This window comes from Tenebrio molitor, chromosome 5 (genome assembly GCF_963966145.1).
Source record: "Tenebrio molitor chromosome 5, icTenMoli1.1, whole genome shotgun sequence".
Classification (NCBI taxonomy): Eukaryota; Metazoa; Arthropoda; class Insecta; order Coleoptera; family Tenebrionidae; genus Tenebrio; species Tenebrio molitor.
Genome location: NC_091050.1, coordinates 21,157,015 through 21,178,871, shown reverse-complemented (window position 1 = coordinate 21,178,871; position 21,857 = coordinate 21,157,015). Strand labels below are relative to the sequence as shown.

At 35.9% G+C, this 21,857-nt stretch overlaps 1 long non-coding RNA gene across 1 annotated transcript; it reads right to left on the bottom strand.

The window, feature by feature from the left end:
* Positions 1-5,093: 5,093 nt before the first annotated feature.
* On the bottom strand, positions 5,094-5,799 carry LOC138132059 (uncharacterized). Its single transcript, XR_011159974.1, has 2 exons — positions 5,673-5,799; positions 5,094-5,614 (listed from the first exon to the last, which is right to left on the bottom strand). It is a non-coding gene; the product is annotated as an uncharacterized lncRNA (long non-coding RNA).
* Between the last annotated feature and the right edge of the window lie 16,058 nt (positions 5,800-21,857).

The window sequence follows — 21,857 nt, the reverse complement described above, 5'->3', positions numbered from 1 at the left end:
AGTTAAAATTAATGTACTTATTTATCTGGTACACGCTGTATATTGCTACCATAATTGCTTTTTGCTTTTTTATAAATTTAGAAAAACTTGTTCAATTACAACTGCGATTTGAAAAGCTGTATCAGTTACGTAGAACAGACAACCAACTTTGTATTCCTTTAGAGCCACAAATTTAGAATATTGTGTAATAGTAATTCGTTTTGATCCTAAAACTGTAAAACACGTTTGGCAAATATTTCGTTTTCTCATATTTTTAATCACATAACCAGCACAGTTGTATAAAGCATTTTTTATACAACTGACATTAAAAGTGATGTTTTTAGTGGAAGCTAATTTGATTAAAAATTGCTCTTTATAATTTACCGTGTATTTTTAACACTAGTAAAAGAAAAACTTTAAACACTAGTTATTTGTTATTTATACAGGGTGCGTCTACTAAAACTTTATATCCGAATATCTTTTTTAATTATCAATTAAGGTAAACAATATTTAGCAATATTATATATCTCAATGACCTCTTGACATGTGCTTAACAAAAGTTAACGAAACCTGCAAGGATACAGTTATTTGAAAAATAACCGCAGTAAAAAATTTTTTTTGGCTTTTTCTCAGATTACGGAGTATAACATATTCAGCTGTGGCCTCTGTATCTCCCTGTAGTGTTTTTATTACACTTTTACTGATGACTACGCAATAAATTAGTGTTAAAAACTAATTTTCCAGCTGTGTTCAAAACAGAGTTTATGCGTAAAAAGTTGTTACGAATTTGTTTCACAGATTACTCATTTTTCAGCAAATAATTTAGATACGTCAATTTGACGGGGCATTGTTATCTTATTTAAAATTCTTTTATTACTGAACTATTCGGTAAAATACAATAAAAATTCAAATAGGTATGTATGTACAAACCCCGGTGTAGGTACGTCTGCATCCTAGGGATCAGTCTTCTCTGGAAAAATTTACTAAACTATTTTAAAGTAAGTTTTCAATAAAACGAATTTAAATGTTATTAATTTTATTTTTTAAACAATGAATCATGGGGTACCTGGTACCCTCCTAATTTTTTTGTTTTTATTTATAAAAGTGGCTATTATGGAGGTGGGTGCGTCAAGCTTAAAGAAGGGGTGAAGGTGAATAAATAATTTTATTGCTTTCAACTGTCATAAATTCTCATTTTTCTCCTTTGTAAACTGCCTGCTAACTGCTCTAAAGCAAAAAATAGCAGATAACCAACCGTTGCCCTAGACAACACATTCAAAGTGACATTTCTCGAAAAATTTGTCAAAACTGTCAAAAGCAAATGCGAAATCATTTTAAATAGATTTGGAAACTTTGGGGCGTCGTTTCAAACAATAAAAGTTTGTATGCAACTCGTTTCTGTGCAAATTGGGCTTTTCTAATTGCCCCCGAGGCCTTAAAATCCTCGCTGCGCTCGTATTTCAATCTGGCTTCTCGGGCAATTAGAAAAACCCAATTTACACAGAACCTCGTTGCATAAATAACTATAAGCACATACTAAATAATAACAATTAAAATATCTGCAATAAATTTGTTTGGGGCCTAATGGGGGCTCCAGGAATTGTTCGGAACCAAATGGGGCTCCTGGGTTTGCTCAGTCTTAATGAAGGCTTCACTGGTTTGATTGTAGGCGCGCGTAATCTGACACACCGTATCGTTTTGTGTAAAACGTTTATTTACATTTATGTACAATTGTTTGGACCGTACGACCGTACTCGAGATGTTGGATAAATGACTTAGTGACTTCTGACTGTGACTGTTCTACCCTGAGTCCATCTCGGTACTGTCGTCTCAAATCTCTGTCATTCACCCACGCAGGGGTGGTTCTCGTTCTGAAAGGAGGGGGGTGGCTCTTCGCCCCGACAAAATTCAACAATGTAACACAATTAGCAGCAAAGAAAATTTTAAAAATGTACTCAAAATAATTATAACTAAAGAAGATGCTCAAAATTTATTTCGACCATTAACTTCCACACACCTTTCAATTCTGGAATAAAAACTCCGTGAAGTTCTTGTTGCAGGATCATTTCATATGGATGAAATTTCAAAGACTTTAAAGTTCTAATAATCGTGCTTTGTGAGACATTCAGTGTAGCCGCTACTACTCTTGTGCTTGTGTGTGGATTTTCAGTTACTTAATCAACAACGGCATTTTGAAAGTTAATATTTTTGGGGAGTGCATCCCTTACTCGTGGAAATTCTTTGACACTGCCAGTATCTTCAAACAGCCTTACAATTCATCTGATATTCATTTCGGAAAATTTATCATATTCTTGACGGGCCTGAAGAATTCTTGCTGCGGCTCGATAGCACCGGTGACACTCTCCATACGTAAAAATAATATTAATTTCCTCTTGCTGTGAGAACAACATCTTGTATAAAAAATTATTTCAAAGATTTCACGAACTTTTTTACTTTGACGTTGTCAAATAATAAATTAATTATGTTTTTTTTTTGTAAATCAGTAAGACGTGAAGTACTTTTTTACGTAAATACACACTGGTGAATGAAGTCTGAAAATTGTCTTTATTTAACATTAATTTATTAGTCAATAATAAGCACTAGGACGATTATTAGGCAGAAAATCTACACAGAAACATTTGATATGCATGCTAAAAGTTATAATGTTAGGAAATGCTGAAAATAAATGTTTTTCATAAATTTTTTTCTTGAATATTCCTCTTCTGTCCAGATCCTTGTTAATTTTTGTAGTGCCTATGTAAAGAGGGCAATGCAGCCTTTATTAAGACTAAATATCGTTGAGCAGTCATTTAAAATAACAAAGATATTCAAATATAACGTTTAAGCAGACGCACCCTGTATATATAAAAATGAATCGCCGTTCGTTAGTCTCGCTAAAACTCAAAAACGGCTTGACCGATTTGAATATTTATTTTTTTATTTTGTTCGCTTTACTTCAGGGGTGGTTTAAAAAGAAAAAAAAATCGGAAAAGTTGCCCGGAAAATTGGAAAATTCGGGAAAAACTGAAAGTGATTTTTCTGTGGGAATGGCTGGAACGATTTGGCTAATTTTTTTTTTTAATGTTCGTAATAATCCGTATGAGGTTTTTATGTAAAGAAAAATTGGAAAAGTTACCCGGCAAATTGGAAAATTCGGGAAAAACTGAAAGTGCTTTTTTGTGGTGGATATGCCTAATTCTTTTTTTTTTTTGTTCGTTATAGTCGTGAAAAAGTTTTCAGGAAAAAAAAATCGGAACAATTACAAAGAAAAATCGAAAAATTGGGGCAAACTGCAAAAATTATGATTTTTGTATGCATTCTCGATCATACATAACTGACGATAGGAACGACATATTTGATTAATTCTTTTTTTTTTTTTTGTTCGATATGCCCCGGGATGGAAATAACTCAATTGAAAGTTTTTAATAGAAAAAAGAATCTGGAAGATTTGGAGAAAAATCTGGAAAAACTAAATTAAAATAATTAGGGGAAAACTGAAAGTGCTTTTTTGTATGAACTCAAGACCATAACTCAGGATTCGAACGATGGCTATGCGTAATTCTTTTTTGGTTTTGTTTGTTAGGGTTTTGGATAAGTTTTCGGAAACAAAATTCGGGACAATTACAAAGGAAAGTCGGAAAATTCGGACAAATTTAAAAAATTATAATTTTTGTACCCACTCTCGATCATAACTGACAATAGGAGCTACATATTTGCTTGATGCTTTTTTTTTGTTTTCAATTGAAAAAAAAACCTGGAAGATTTGAAGAAAAATCTGGAAAAACGCAATCCAGTAAATTAAAATAAAATTACATTTGCTTTGTGTTGTTACGCGGTCTGTCCGAGAAATGTAGTAATTGTTTTATTTCTATTCCAATTTATTTGCCTACATGCACAAATGTCATGTGACAGCTGATTGTGAAATTGGGAATCAAACCAATCGGATTGTTTGCTTGAACATCCGTCTTGCAATCGAAATCGAAATGTAAATATTGGGTGATTCAAAATAATTGTGGATAAATCTGGCAACTATGTACAAAAATTTATGTGGCAACTATGTGGGTGGGGTAGAGTTCACATTTTTTTTTGACAGTTCATAGTCGCACAATTTTGAAAGTTGTCAAATCGATGTGTAATGAAATTTTAAAAATCAAATGCACGCTTTTGAAATGTCATACAAATGTCAACTCGATCCCATTCACACAGTTGCCACATAAATTTTCGTACATAGTTGCAATACTTATTCATAATCATTTTGAATCACCCAAGAAAACTGCTTGAGATTCATTGTGATTTCAAATTTTATGGAAGAAAATAAATAATTAGTTTGGACATGAAATTCTGACTTAATTAAATTGTGACTTAAATTCTGGAACAAAACCGCATGGTTCCAACTCGATCACATTCCAGACACATCACACATTTCCAGTATTTCAGCAGTGTAGAATACTGCCGATAGAATTCATCTCCCATGTAAAATTCCTCATTTTTACTTTGTTTACACATTTCCAATTAGTGGAGTAACGATAGACAAAAATACGGCGTTATTTCGGAACCGGTAACAAGAGGTCCGATTGTCATCATTTTTTTTTTTAATGTCATAAATACAATATACTAAAACCTTTATAGGTTAAAAATTGACGCTCATAACGTGACACTCGAAAACAAAAAAAAACCGAAAACTTGATTTGCATTTATTTTGGTGGTTAAAAAGGCAAAATAAACTATTCTGAGAATCGCCCTCAAATGTCACATGATTTATATTGACAAATCACAACTCAGAATTATTTGAATAGCAACCAATCACAATTTAATTAAGCGGAAATTTTCCCTAGGGAAAATAATTGCCCTAGGGAAAAATTTTATCGGGCGATTCTCTTCCGAATATACCTCGGGACAGATATATATCGCCAGAAATTTTTTCTTGCAGTCCAACACTCGTGTTTGTCGCTCAAAATTACCCTCGGGCTGAAGCCCTCGTGTAATTTTCTTGCGACAAACACTCGTCTGTCAGGACTGCTCGAAAAAATTTCCGGCAATATATCTGTCCCTTGGTATATTAATATGAAAATTTTCACTAGTGAAAATTGCCACCAAAAATTTCCAACAAAATGTTTCCACTAGGATATTTTCTTTTCTATTTTATTTATTCAAAGCATTAGTACCAAAATTAAAAATACAACTATTATAAACATTATTTGTACCCGATGATGTCGACGTAATTTCTTCATTCTTCTTGGCAAGAACTGGTTCTGAAGTTGTCGCTGCTTTATCTCTAAAACATTGTATCAGACGTGAGTGGTGTTCCTCATTGAGCTGCAAGTACGGCTTGATGGATGCTCCAGAACTATGGCCTGTTATTTTAATTAGTTCTTGTTCACCAATTCCAGAACTTGCCAACATTGTGACCGCACTTGAGCGTGCTGAATGATTGGTAATTTTCAGTCTTTTCGTATCCAGACCTGCTTTTTGATCACTGTCTTTCAACCACTTTCCTAGCTCATTAATTCCTGCGGGACAATTTTTAAACCAAGCGGCGGCCTTATTTTCTGGAGTCCACCCATGATTGACACTAAGAAACATTCTGTCCGTTTTTATTCGGTCGCTTCTTTTTGATAACAGTTTCTTAAATAGCCTGTAATTGATTATGTAATTAGTTCTTGCCTTAAATTTTAGTTTTTAAGTAAATTTACCTTACTGGACACAAGTCAGATGACATGTTTGGCACCAACCATTTGCTTTCGCTTAAGGAATGGCAGCCTCCTTGGTGTGTTTTTGAAAATATCGGATTGTACTCCAATCGACCAGTCAAATCTCCAATCCTTGTATAACGATATGAAAATGAGGATAGCCACAATGGCGAGTCGATGGTCGCGCGCAACCCCACCACGCGCGATCGAGTTAACAAAAGTACCGGGCAGAAGCATATACTACTTTTCCAACGCGTACGGACCAATGACCGGAGTTTAATAATGGCGCCAACTTAGGAATTCGAATTTCGAAAGGAACGTTGGAAAGAAACCGTTGCCACTATCCACTTGTCGTTTGACAGGTTTGACATTTTACTTGCCGGCTTGACTTACGGTGTTTTGCTGTTTTTTTTTACAGTATTTTGCTGTTTTTTTGGCTTCAACTGAACGTTACACGACTTATTTTGATCTGCGATTTTAATTGCAAAGTTTCATTTGATTTGTAATAACTTTTATAATACCTATTCGTTTTAAGGTTACGTTACAGAACAGTCGTGGAGAAGTAAGTGAATTTTACTTTAATCTGCAAAAAAGCGTTTAGACATTATAGTTTTTGTTTCAGTGAAAATAAAGTAATTTGCCATATATGTATGTCAAAAGAAATTTGTTAGCGTTTCAACAAAGAATAGACATTGCATAATGAGAAAGTAGAAGAAAGAAAATCCCAACACATTAAGTGCCCAATATGCTTTGAAGAGAGAAAGGAAATTTTAGCAAATCATGATAGCCTTATTCAACATTTAATCAAGCTACACAATTTAAGTATCGAACAATGTAATTTTAGTTTTATGAATATGGAAGAATTCGAAGCTTGGAGAACTACAAGTGTTAACCGTCCTAATCGTGAAAAGTTTATACCGGGTGATTTTAAATGATTGTGACTTTTTTTCTTAAGTTGGGAACATTTTTCATAAATTATTTTGGCAAACTTGATACCTTCATCAACACATTGGCGTACGTACCTCATTTTGACACTTTATGTGTTAATAAATTGTGTCAAATAGGTGAGGACGCCTATGTTTATGTCAACTATCACATTAAAAAGTAGAATAAGCAACAATAATATGTATTACCAACCTATGAAAAAAAGTCACATTCATTTAAAATCATCCCGTATAAGTATTACAATTCTAATCGTAGTAACTCAAAAGGTTGGAAGTTATCAGTTTTGGAACTAACAGTAATAAGTAATAAAAAATCTTTATAAGATTTAAAAGTAATTGTACAAAAAGAGCTATGAAGACTGGTGGTAGCATTCGGATTTGTGGTATATGCCCATCATCAAGAATAGGTGCTAAAATCTTTGGAAATGGTAACTTTTAATAAGTCATTTCCAGTATTAATAATAATTAAAATGTATGTTACTGTCAAACTTAAAACGCTAAATGTGAAATTTATTGAAACACATGTGGGTCGTGAAGATGAATTAAGAACGAAACATTTGTCTCAGAAAGAACAGACACTGTCACTGATAGTTGTTTGTTGTCGATGTCCAAACATAACACAGGGTTTTGGGTAAATCGCCAAAACCGTTGTATACTCAATAAAAAGCACAACTTGGTGTAACTATTTAATTAAATATAACAACAACTAACTATGTACAAATTGATGAAAAAACGATGGATGAATGAATGAATGTGTCTCTGAACAAGTACAAAAAGGGAGTGTATTGAAAAAATGTCTTAAACTAAAACTAGTGGTCGGTTTGTACATAACAGGGTGGGGGAGGATCAGCCCTGAGGCGCAAAGTCCAGGTAGGACGTAACAACAGTCGAGTGACAAGCAGGTATTTCAAATGACAGGATACTAGAGGACGCAAGAAAAACCATATGAGAAAATGGCAGGGATTTCCAAACAGTTGAAGAAAAATTTCAAGAAAGAAACAAATAATCAATTATGCAGAAAGAGAAAAATAGAGAAGCAAATGGATTATCCTAACAAGAAACGAGTAGTAAGTATTTTGCAAAATTCTTGGAAATACATATTTCATTTCTAAATTTCTAGTATAATTATGGGCAAAAATGGTCGGTCAGTTGGGGTTGGTACGGATCCGACCCCCATATCAGATGAAGTCAAGAATCAAAATGAATTAACCACATTTAACATTTTTTGGTTTTAAAATTTTAAATACAAAGTTCTACTGCAGTTTATGATGAAATTTTTGTTTTTTCTGAGTCCCATTTTTTTAAACATCTAGATCTAAAAAAATAAAAAAATAATTTTATATTAATTGTCAGTGATAGCAGCAATGCTCGTGTACTTACATGAAACACATTTACTTTTTTTGAAATTGGCGCCATTATTAAACTCCAGAACTCCACCCACCCTCGGTCATTGGTCCGTACGCGTTGGAAAAGTAGTGTATACTCCGGGCAGAGCCTGCAGAGCTGAGAGCTCATTCTGATTCTGGTCCCGCTCCGGATCCTACCTCCGACTCTGGCTCCGCTCCCGACCTCACTTACATCCCGCTTTTCTTCCCTGTCTCCGGCCCGTTCCTTCCCTTCGTGAGGGAACCCCGGCCATCCCGCTTCTCCCCTGTCTCCGGCCCGTTCCTTCCCCTCGTGAGGGAACCCCGGTCATTCCGTTTCTCCCCCGTCTCCGGCCCGTTCCTTCCCTTCATGAGGGAACCCCGGCCATCCAGCTTCTCTCCCCTGTCTCCGGCCCGTTCCCTCCCCTCGTCCAGTGGTTTATAAAACTCGTTATTCCCAGCAATAACTCAGCTGATTAGACTACTTAGAGGTTAGTTAGTACTGCGCAGGTCGAGTGAAATTTACCGGCCTTTCGAACGCATAGTTTTGAGTGTTTGTGTGGCGTACCAAGCGTTTTCGAACACATTAACGCATCATAATGACTCCAGAGTGACGTTATCGAACGCACCCCTGTTCTTCTGTAAATTTTGGCGCATCCAAGAACAGTGGAATATTTACATGAACACCAACGGGTAACAAATCTTTTGTTAAAAAACCTTTATCTGTCAATATTACATCTCCTGGCTCCATTCGATTTAGTACCCCTGAGTGCTGAACGATTTTGCGATCCGAAGTTGACCCTGGGTAAAGGTCACTAATGTAAGTTAATGCACCATTAGGAGTGACGCCAATTAGTGCTTTCCATGTACCGAGCGATCATTTAAAAAATAAATCGAGTTTGCTTTGGAGCCTATGCTATAGCATGGGTTGCCATAGGTAACACGCCGACTCGATTTATTTTTTAATTGATCGCACCGTATTTCTGTGTTTATATGCGCTATATGTCAACTTTTGGGTCTCCATAGAACCACGACTTACCACTGTGGCCATTTCTGTGGAATCTATCACAATTCTGCAGTTGGTGAATGTAGAAAAACAATTTGGTAAATATGATTTGTTTTTCTTCCTTGACGGAATGGACGCCATGAATTGTTTATGTAATATTTCATGCAGAACATGAAACCATGTGAATAAAACATTATTCACAACAACTTGTGACACCTAAACCTATGAACTAAATCTAGATGTGGAAAATTTTGCCTCAGTTTCATGAGACACAACAAAAGTTGATCTTTTTGTCTAATTTTTGCACTTTCCGCCCTAAATAATAATGCTAACTAAATTGAAAAAGGCCAAGAAAATTTTAGCACTAGCTAGTCCAGTATATAAAGCAATCCCAGCCCTCAATGACGCCCCCGAAGTCCGTGGTATACGAACAAAACATTCAAGGCAGACTCATGCTCTTCTATGATACAACTTTAGGTTGGCAATGTTATAATTACCTTTTTCTTTCTCTTGTCGTGGGATCAATTAAACCGGAACACCTCCCGTTTACGCTCTGCCCTCGTTCCCCGACTAGTAACCTGGAGGTGGCACCGAGAAAGGGTTGAACGCCTCTTCCGTTTCTCCGATGGCGGCAGACGGAATCATCATTCGTGGCGGCGCTTGTGGTGTCGGTCCTGTGCGATCTGGTGCCTCCCACGTTCGGTTTCGCGAGGCAAAATCACTGCGTGGGCATTTTGGAAGATGTAGGATGGACTGTCGCTCCAGGAAATCCAGGCCTCTTGGATGGACCTCTCGCCGCGTGGCTCTTCCGATTTGAAAAGCAACGAGATGCTCTCCGGAAAGAGCCGCATCAGGTCCTCCACCATTACACACTCAGGGATGGGTTGCGTCAGCGTGCGCAGCTGGGTGGCCTGCTCCATGAAGAAGTCCACCATCGAGTCCCCTTTGGTCAGGTTGTAGCGTTGGCTCAAAACCCACGCTCGAACCGTCAGTTGTTGATCCGCCGACCAGTAGGTTGCTAGAAATTCGGCGCGAAATTTTGGAAAGCTTTGCCATTTACCCTGGTGGAATTTCGCCCATTGAGCCGCTGTTTGGCGGAAACATCAGATTGCCTCCGACAACTTCTTCTCCGGAGCTACTAACTTGGGCGTCCGTGGAGTACCGCTTATACTCCTCCAAGAATTCGGCTGGGTTCTCTGTGTCCAAACCTGCAAAAGTTGGACGTCGCCCCGCAGCCTTCGCTGCGCTGGTGGCCATTGCAAGCGCGATGCGACGCCAATTCGCGGCTTCTGGCTGAGCTTCCGGATCCGGTGCTCGTTCGGGAGTACGTGGTGGCACGACGAGATCCACCCGTACCTCAGGTACATCATGTTCCGGTGTGGCTGGTGATGGGCCTTAACCAGCGGTGGCGCAGGGGCACGGGCTTCTGCCGCTGGTACTTGGACGAGCCTCGTCGCAAGTAGCTCAATCACCGTGTTCGTCCGTTGTTGTTGCTCCACCATCTGTGCCATGATTTCCTGCTGTTGGCGTAATAGCCCTATCGTGGTGTGGGTGGCTTTTTATGATGTTGAGCGACGGATGATCGATTAACGAACATTCACTTCTTGTATCCATGAGTAGTAGTGACCATTTTTATTGCACAAAGAGCAGATTGGATTATTTGAACCCGAAGTTGTTGGTTTCACATTTGAAAGACGTTTGGCAGGGCAATTAATACTACGATGTCCGACGGCATGGCAAGAAAAACAACGAATTTTAAAAGTTTGCGGACGTGACTCAGAATTTGCATCCGAAGGAGGGTTTTGGTCGCAACTTCTTAAACATGTCAAAAGGTCGTATAAGGTACGTGGATTATTGGCAAGGGCCATTTGGCGAGTGCCGCTATCATTAATATTATGAACAATTATATTAATTTCATCTTGTTCGGGAATATGCCACTTTAATTTTCGCAATTGATTTAGTTTCGTGTGGAAATAATCCACAAGGGTTCTATGCTCATTGAAGGAATGTTGTGCAGCTTCACGGAATAAAACACCTGTCGCCGATGCTTCTAGACTCTAGATCAAAGATAGATCGAAGGGCAGGTTTAAGTTGACTCCAGTTTTTGTAGGCGATTTCACTACCTAGATACCACTCGCGAGCGTGTCTTTTACAAATTGCGTTGCAGCGACATCGTCCCAGCGCCATGCCAGCGCGAAAAATACCCTTTTTCTTCCACAATACGTGATATTTGGAAATACAACTCGTGTTACGCTTCGCTTGATACTCGTTATATGTATTTCCAAAATCAGTGCAAGTCGTAAAATTCAATCTAAATATAATCTGCAATGTCCATGTCACTCGTTATGTTACTACTGACTGTTCTTTAATATGGGAAAGCAAAATGATATCAAAAAATTCTCTTAAGTAGTCAATAGGTTCCCATATATCTGAATCTTCATGATCCAGTTCTGATTCAACTAAATTTGGAGTTGATCTTGATGAATCTGAAGGAACTGGACTTCTAACCTAGTTAGCTGAATGTCTTCTTATTGGCGTCTTATTTTTGATTAATTAAATAATGAGCCAAACACCCAAAACACTCGATATTTCTCTAAAGAAATTCCTCGGATAAAAAATATTGTTCGGTAAATAGTCCTCATAATACTTGTCGATAATTTGACATGCACTCGGGATATTACTAATGATAATTTCTTCATCAAAAAAACATTTCCTGCAATCTATTCTTTAGATGGGGCAGTTGCTCCAGGTAAATGAGTTTCTATATGTTGTGATCTTGTTCTAACATTTTGTGGTGGAGTCTGTTTACGCTACTTGGTATTTCCGTCTTTCGCCAAATACCATGGTCCAGCCCCTACATTCTCATGTCCGTTATCTAATAAGTGATAACTGATAACTCTTCCACTGTATCAGATTCTTGATCTCTTCTTTCGTAATTGTTCCTATACTCGCCCATATGTTCATCATTGTCGTCATAATATATCTTTTCGTCTGTTTGAACCTCATCAAACAAACGCGCAAGACTCGCTTGCTCTGCTTCATAACTCGACATTATAATTTTCTACAGAAAAAAATTGAAAGTTGTGAGAAAGCAATGCAGAATTTCGACATTATTACCTCATGGACTAATATCCAAAACAAAACAACAGTTACACAAATAACATCGTTAGTAGTTGCAAGGGGTCTCACAGACTTTCAGTGACGCTAACTTCAGAAGTAATGCCTGTAAACCAATGCGAATTCGCATCAGCCTAAGAGAGTACTTTATCGGAAGGTACCGAAAATAACTGAACATAATATCCAAATATTGCCGAGTTATAACTGAATTTAGATTTTCCAGATCTGTAAGACCTCGTGCGACTACTGTAAGGTTAATGGCAAGTTGTCTTCTTCTTCCCATAAGAGCACTTCACTAAGTCCTGCTTCTTTGAAGCAATTTACAATTGTTTGGGGCTTTACATCAACATTCCATGCTTTTGAAATTTCATTTACACAATCTAAGTTAATTTTGGAATTTGCCTATTTTTTCCATGGCATTGATGGTTTTAGCCAAAATTCTTCGTTGATAGCAACATTTTATGTTTTTTTTTTTTTTTTTTTTTTAATTATACCCTGATCAAGCTGTAGCTTGGAAAGAATTTAAGTTCAATTCATGTTAATTTTTGTTGTAAATCTTGTGGATGAGCGGGACAGTTATCTATAAACATAAGCACTTTTCTATTCTCAACCCCAAATTTTTTATCCAACTTAAAAGCCATTCTTCAAAAGTTAACCTGCCTTAGAATTTGATTTATAGTCCACAGGCAGCCACTTATAGTCGAAACCCCATAACTCGAATCTGCAATGCAATGAGTTCGAGTTAGAGAAACTTCGGGGTCTACAGGGTCTCTATAAATGATTGTCTGGTCTAGCCAGCCATGGAAACTTGTCAAATTTTGAATGTGCCGCTTTGTTCGGCAAATTAGGAATGTCACATTTTCAGGTTAAGTGGTTGGCTTTTAACCAGAGACAAGTTTCAACTGTGTTTTACTCCTGCTAACATTAATGTATTTAACCACCCGGCGGCACGGCAATTTTGCCGGAGTACATACACTATTACGGATATTACTATCAAGTAATAGTGCAGTGCTTATCAACATAATTACCGGCGTCTCGTCTCCGCATTTTGACTTTGTTGTGTATTATGTTGTGTGTCAATGTTAAGGAATTTCCTCACGATATGACATGAGTATAATAATATACCTTTTTGAATTTCAACTACCAATGTGTTTCTTAAATCCAGAATTTTTAAAAAGAGATTGCGGTACTATTCCCGTTGCTGAAATTATTAGTGGTAAAATAGAAATTTTTTCTAAACGCCAAAGATTTCTCATAGCAACGGAGAGCTCTAAATATTTATTAATTTTTGTTATATGTCTGTGTTATACCGAGCGATCATTTAAAAAATAAATCGAGTTTGCTTTGGAGCCTATGCTATAGCATGGGTTGCCATAGGTAACACGCCGACTCGATTTATTTTTTAATTGATCGCACCGTATTATGTGAATTTGGAACAGCTATATCTAAAAGATATGCTTGCTTTTGTTGTTTATTTAAAATAATAATGTCTGGTCTGTTATGCTTAATATGAATGTCAGTTACAACTGTTTTTATTATTTAATATCATCACCAATAGGGGAACAATTATGCCCCCATCGTACCGCCAAACAGTGTACAGGAATTGGTATAAGTACAAATCGAAACAGATAAATATTGAGAACACCTTGTCCCGTCCCTGTGTGCCACTGCCTTTTTGTCTGCTTTCAGTCTTTCACATTTCTTGTTTTATGCTAATGATAAATACGACCTAGACTGAACTGTCGAATACGGTATTGACTCCCATTTTTTCTTCCAATATAAATAAGTGTCTTTCATGACAAATAGGTCTTACTGTTTTTTTTTCAATAAAATCTGAAATTTATTCAACGACATAATTTACAACATTAAATAACAAATTGGTATTTTTTATAAATTAGATTGAAAATGTCCACCATTAGCTTCTAAACACTTGACAATTCTTCTTCGTTTTTTTTCAAAAATATTTTGCAGCATTTCTTGGTTAATGGTACGGCAACATAGAATAATTGCTTCCCGTAGCTCGTTCAAGTTATGCAGTGGCCTCCTAAGTACACTATTTTTAAGGTAACCAAAGATTGAAAAGTCCAATGGAGTCAGATCGGGAGACCGAGGAGGCCACGCAAGATGTAAATTTCTACTTATAATGCGATCATCATAAAACTCTTGTATGTAATAATAATTTAACGTTTCTCGAGCTGTGTGAGCTGTGGCGCCATGCTGGAAGTATCCAGTTTGCACTTCTTCATCATCGAGCTCATTAATGAATGGTTCCAGTATTTGTTCTCTGTACCTTTGTCCATTGATAGTTTCGTTAAAAAATATTGGTCCAATCAGTCTTCTACGTGAAACTGCTATCCATACGCCAATTTTCGAAACATATAAATTGGTGTGGATTCTGAGCACTCCAAATTCTGAAATTCTGAGAGTTAACGTATTCTGACAGGTGGAACCACGCTTCGTCGCTGAAGAAGGAAACATCTAGCAAATGGTCATTATTGAGGTGATTTTGAAACCAATTACAATATTCAACTCGAATTTGAATCTGCAGGTTGGAGTTATTGAACAACGCTGATCTTATAAGGATGCAGTGGTAGCCTATTTTAAATTATTTTGTGACAGGAGCTTCGTGGTACACCAGATTGTCGCGATAAACGGGCTACAGATATCTGTGGAGTCTCTTCCACCCTTTCTCTCAAATCCTCGACTATTTCATCAGATACTGGTGGCCGTCCTGACGATTTACCCTTGCTAACTGTTCCGGTTGTTAAAAATCTGTTCACAATTCGCCCAATGTGAGTTAACAAAGAATCATCTTGAATGTTGTCTGGATATTTTCATTCACCATTAACAAACCTTCCATTTCGAAAGTAAGAAACAACAATGAACGTGTTCTGTTCAACAGAATAAACCATTATGAAGAAAATAAGGCTAAAATAAAACATAAAACATTAAAGCATAATCTCACAAATGTTGCCAGTCTGTTTACCTTTAAAAGCGGACGTATGTACTTGCAATTTGTATTGAAAAATACAGATTTCTGGTGTTTATTAACTCTGATTAACTGCGATAAAACGAATATAAGGAACGAAAACTTGACTGAGCAGCGCAAACGAAGACTCGACTGACAAGCGGGAACAAGACGTCATTAATGTCAGAAGTGACCGTGAAAACGAACTAAAATTAGCACGGCCTCCTAGATTCATAAGAGACTCGTCTCTTATCCGGCCTGCCGCATTCGTAGTTCTAAGCATTATTTTTGTTTTATAGGGTGCGCCACAATACGGGGCTTATGTGTTGTACTGGTTGCCTGCCTTGCAGGAAATAAATAATAATTATTGTTATTATAGGCATAAACATATATGTACTACATATTAACACACATCTGAGCATCTGATACCTTTTGAAAATCTCAAATCAAAAACATTTTTCATTAACGGTTAATTTAATTTCAACAACTTTCTTTTTTTTTTGTGTTAACGTGTTATTTTTCTGTGAGTGCAAATTACAAAAATTTACAATGACAGGAGGTACTAATTTTTCAATAAGCGTCTCGCAAAGTATTTTACCATGAACAGAACACTGAATTTGTGGATTTCCCGAAAGATATGAGGCCAGGATATTCTTCAACACAAAATTTATATTTTCCTTTGGAATGCTTGGTAGAATTTCTACTATGACTGATATTATAAATTGTATTAGACCCACAAATTGATCACTGGGGTAATTTAGCCTTCCTCTGTCTTGGTAATAAATTAATTCCAGTAACGGACTTCTCTTTTTCGCCATGTCGTGATCCAAGAATAAATTTCTAGCATTTTTGACCGCATGGCAATAGTCAAAGCTAAAAAACAACTTAAGTCCAATGTTATAAGGATGACGTATAAAATTTTGAAGTGTTCCATTTCCGAAATGCTTGAATAGTGCAACATGATTCTTATGGTTGTCTCCAACAATTCTTATCACATTATACCCACAATCTGTTAGTAATTTTAAAACTTTTAAAGTTAATTCATATAACGTTTACTGTTAATGTGTCGGTGAAAGTAGTAGCTTGCTGGAATAATATAGTAGATAGTCCTTGTAATACCAAACAGAGGAGTTGATTAGCAGGAACAGGTTTGACTCCAATTTTACCTTGCGAATCACTGGTAATGTTTTCCAAACCATAAATACGATCTTCTGCTTTTGAGTAACAGATTGATTCCTTGATAGACATATCATCAACTATTAATGAGCATATCATTTCTGGGAATTTTAAATTTTTAATTTCCGAAAGAAGGCGATCTTTAATTAAATTGTCATTGCCAGTGCCAAAATACTTTCCTAAGGTTGTTCTCCCGGGTAATTTAAGAAGGGAATTTCTGGGAAATTCATAACCTTTTGGTGAACAAAACCGCCACGCAATACACTGTCGAATCGTCGTTTCTGACCATTTAGGTTTCTTCTTATTATAATTTTTTATTTGATCTAATAATAAAATAGCTCTAGGATTAGACAGGTCGGCATCTTTTTTAATTTGTTCCAAGCAGTTCCATTCCAAAATTTTATGTTTCTGTTCTTTTTCAATTTCTAATTCTTGTTTTAAACAATTATGTTGAATCTTAAGACGTTTTAATTTTTGAGCCAAACACTGCTTGGTATAAAATAAATTTTTTATTTCCGATGAAGTTAAGTTTGTTTGAGATTCACTATTAATGACATGAATTTCCTTTGAGGCCGTTAATTCTTTTCTTTCGTTTTTATCCTAAAAATCCAGTAAAAAATACATTAACATTCCTTATGCTTATTAATTTTACTGACATTAAATATAGACGGGACTGCTCCAAAATTTAATGTACGACGTTTTGTACTAGAAGAAAAACAGTCTGGCAGAAAATGGTCACTACAAACTACAGAATAATCTCTTAAATGGTCAGTATCTGTAGAATAACCAAAATTAATTTTGAATTTTACCAGAATTTTGAAATATATTACCAGTATGATCTCTCACTGTTCTCTTCCATGCCGCATTTAAAGTGAAATCACTGGGTAGTGTATGGTATGATTTGTCAACTTTATGTTGTGAATTACACGAAGAAATACAACATTTTTTCTTTGTTTGTGGCATTTTCAACTGCACTTAGTTTATCAAATTGACAATTTATAATATAAAATGTCATTATTCATACGTTTATTTGGTATATTTTGTATATATATATTATATTCGTATGAAGAAGGTCATAAAATTCAGGACGCCTTCAGTAAGTACATGAAGTTCGGAGAAACCTTGCTGGAATTTAGTAAGGGGACACTCTTCCACGATATATATTTGGTTGCATATACATATATGGCTCACATTAAAGTCGGTAGATGGACATACTATACGGGGAATTTCATAGACAACACAGTAAACCTATAGAACGCAAACTCCCATAGTTTTTTGTGTCCCGACGCCATCTACTGGCTTGTGGTAGGTGCAAAATAAGACACAGCCAGCTGGATATCCTGGCTTTTTTATTTATTTTAATTTTCAAAATAATTTATTTATGAAATTAAAAGACTACATTTATTTTGAAGTTTCTATTTTCAATTTTTTTCGATACATTTCCATTGCATTTTTATAAATTTTGATTTGGTGTTTCTTTTCCTCAATTGCGACAAACAGAGATTTATGGCTTCCTCACCTTCAAAATTTTGCTCTTTATTTTGACATCGAATTTTGCATGTAATGCCTTGTCCACACCAGCGAGCGGAATGGCGAACCGAACGGTGAACCAAACCAAAGTCGCGAGCATTTCGGCGAGCGTGCAACGTGCGCGCGTGCATTTCGGCGAACCATGCAACAAGCGCGCGTTCATTTTGGCGATCCATCTGTTGTCGGTATTCTGGCGAACCATCAAAGGAAGTTACGCGAGCATGTTGCATAAAGTCTGGACGGTGTCACGTGCACAAGATTGTTTGTTGCACGCTCTGACCGTACAAGCACTTTTCTGGAAAACTGGCGAACCGCTCGTCGAGTTCCCTTACTAAAGTGCGTCTATCGATATTTTAAAACGATCTTTTGATTCCTTCAGTGGTTTATTGCCCGCTAACAAAGATTGTCGTAAAAGTGGGGAGTAACCGATCCTCAATAATCCGCAGGTACAAGTCTTGAACCATCCAGAGTTTTTGTTACAGGATAGGTAAATAATCCTCTCGTAATGAGACCATCATAAACGACCCAAAATGTTAACTAGTGTTTAAAAAGTCGTTTTAAAATATCGATAGACGCACTTTACCTGCACGTCTTCGTTTGAACGCTCATTTCGGCGGGCGGTTCGCTGTACGGTTCGCTGTTCGGTTCGAGGTTCGGTTCGCCGTTTCGCTCGCTGGTCGGTACATTGCAGTCCGTAGTTGCAGCCCGAATTTTGGATTAACATTCTGGCTTTTTATAATTTAGATTATGCTCAGCTTTTCTTATTTTCTTTTTGAAACTTTCACAAGAATTTATATCTTCATTACTACATAAAACAGGATTTACTTATAGCGCCTTCAGTAGAAATATCGTAGATCAGTAGATCGGATGAAAATTCTGTAAAAAATAGTTTTCAGTTAAAATATAATTATCAATATTTTTTTACTATTACTGGAAGTAAGTCTGGACTGGAAAAGGAGGGAAGTTGTATTGAGTCGAGGGTACGGCCACATTCAGCAATCAATTGTTCGTGCCGAAGTATTTGCTGGTAAAATGAAGTCCACACACAGTGTAGCTGTTATACCTACACTTTATAGTTCTCCCAGAGCTGCAGCGGTTTTATGGCAGGGTACCATTGTATAAACGTTAACAACACCGACAATAGGTTTAAACCGCAAGTACAACCCCTAATCGTAAATTCGTCGAAGTACTACCCTGTAAACTGACAGGTATAGAACGAAAATGATGATTGACAGGGGTCTGTTTATGTCGGGTATCGGCATCTCAACAGGCGTAATAATTACTATTGCTCTGCCATAAAACCGCTGCAGCTCTGGGAGAACTTTAATAGGTTACAAAGTTGATAACTGCTTGTTACCTGTGTTTTTAATCTATTCCATAAAATGCCCAGGATATTTAATTGGATTTGAAAATCTATGGCGAGTTCCACATGGTTTAAATACCTTTGCACTCTGCAAATTCTCGTAACAGTAGATTTATTATTTATGACTTAATATGTCAAAATATATATTTTTTTTCAATTTTGGCATAAGTTTCCGCGATTTTTATTTTTATAAAACAGCAGCGTCCCCTGACGGCTTGTGGTGGGTGCGTTTCCAAAAAAAACGATAAAATGCATAGGAGTTTGCGTTCTATAGGTTTACTGTGTTGTCTATGGGGAATTTTCAAAAACAGACATTTATCGAATGCGACAGGCCGGATAAGAGACGAGTCTCTTATGAATCTAGGAGGCCGTGAAAATTAGGCATCGGTTTCAAAAAAGCGACACAGTAAATTTTTTTTCCAAGGCTGGCTTAACCCGACAATCATTTATAGAGACCTGTAGTTTCCAGTAAAGTCTTCTACAGGGTCATTATAAATGATTGTCCCATCTTTGTCATCTTCTTCAACAATTTCCAGAAGCTCATGTAACAGCAAACCATTGCCATCTCTTCCGCGACCGTACCTAATAAAATTGTTGAATTTTACGAGAATTATTGGATATCTGCCCACTGGCAACTTTAGTTACCATCAATTTTCTCATGACCGCCATGACACCATTCCTATTGTTTGGTGTATGTGGTACATATGAAATTGTTGGTTCAGTAATGCGGCACGGTTCGTCGGAAGGACATTTTAGTTCGAAAAAATTGCTCATTGATAAAACTGTTTTTATTGTATTTCTTTAAGCTGGCAGTGTCATAGGAAATGATTTTTTAAATCATTTTAGGTTGCGTTTCTTTTTTATTTACTCTCTTTTAATATGTAACAAAAAATCATCATGTACAATGTGGAATAAAATGATAAAATGATTTTGCATTACCCTTGTAAAAATACGAAATGCCGCTCTACAAAAAAAAGAAAGCCTAACCTCAAAATATTCCAAAATTCCAAATGTGATTTATTGCGAAGGGATGATATGAATGCAAAGTAGAGATTGAAATTAAAAAGGAGCTAACAAAAGCAAGTCCCGCTAGTGTTGAAAGTGGCCACCAACGTTTGTTAATTCAATTTAGTAAATTGTAACAATTGTCACTTCGATTGATGACATTTATTGACAGCACTAATAGTTCGGCACTTCAAAAAAAAAGTAGAGCGGTACAGGAAAATTTACATGTGCAAAAATTCCAAAGGTAACTAGATGTAAATCATTTTATTCCACACTGTACATATAAGGCAAAAGTATAACAAATTTTCTTCAAATACAAGAAATAACAATTAAAAAAAGCGTAACAAAACAGACCTAAATGTGTACACTATTCTAAGCAGTTACTGCTGCAAAAAGACGCTCACAAAATTTTGAGTTATATGCAGTAGTTTTGTAACGATTCCAAGTTTTTTTTGAAATCACTGTGAACAGCCTCTGAAGCTTGTTCACAGAAGAATCCCAAGCCTTTTGTTCCTTTTCACAAAATTGTGGAATGTGAAAGAATATTGCATGCAGTTTCGGTGTGACACTTGAATTCAAAACTAAAAAATCATTTTTAAAGGTTTCTATGATCTTTATACAGGATCGCTACAAAGTATGGCAACAGTTAAATATCTCGAGAATGGTTTCTCGGAAATCCTTGAGATTTGATAAGGAGTTAAGAGCATTTAAATTCTATTCTTTCCAATTTTTTCAGTTTTATACCTTCATTTGTTTTTGAGATACAAAGCTAACTTGAATTTTTTTAAATGGCAACAAGGGTTAATTTTATGATTTTTGAAGAGGTTTTTTTTCTGAATTAAACATTGTATCACATGTAATAATAGTTTACATAAGAATGGTCAAATTTTTTTTTTATTTTAATTCAAAAATAAATAAACAGATCTTTGAAAACAGTTTCTATTATATAATATAAAAGTTATTTATTAAAATTTAACATATTATTAATTTATTTATTACTACTTTATTTATTATAAAAATGCCTTATTTAAGTGAAACCGAGCGGATAGAAGTTCTAATGATGATTGGATATGGTGATAGGAGACGAAGCTGTGCTGAAGTGATGACACTTTTGATGACACACAAAAAATGAAACGGTCATTATGTGATAAAGTGTTGAACTAAAAAAAAAACACTCTTTATCATGAAATTAACCCCTGTTGCCATTTAAAAAAGTTGGAGTTAGCTTTGTATCTCGAAAACAAATGAAGGTATTAAACTCAAAAAAATTACAAATTATAGAATTTAAATGCCATTAACTCCGTAGCACATTTCAAAGAATTCCAACAAACGATTTGATAGGTTTAATAAAAAGAGCCTCAAACGGTAGCTACGTTTATTTATTTTTGAATTAAATTAAAAAAAATTTTTTAGGGTTGTTATGTAAACTTTTATTACATGTGATACATCGTTGAATTAAGAAAAAAAATCTCTTTTCAAAAATCATAAAATTAACCCCTGTTGCCATTTAAAAAAAATTTAGTTAGCAAAATTGCAAAGAATAGAATTTAAATGCTCTTAACTCCATACCAAATCTCAAGGATTTCTAAGAAACCATTCTCGAGATATTTAACTGTTGCCATACTTTGTAGCGACTCTGTATATTTGTGATCTAAATCTTTTCCAAAATAACTGGTCACCACTTTTTCGAAACTTGATAAGTATTGCACATATTT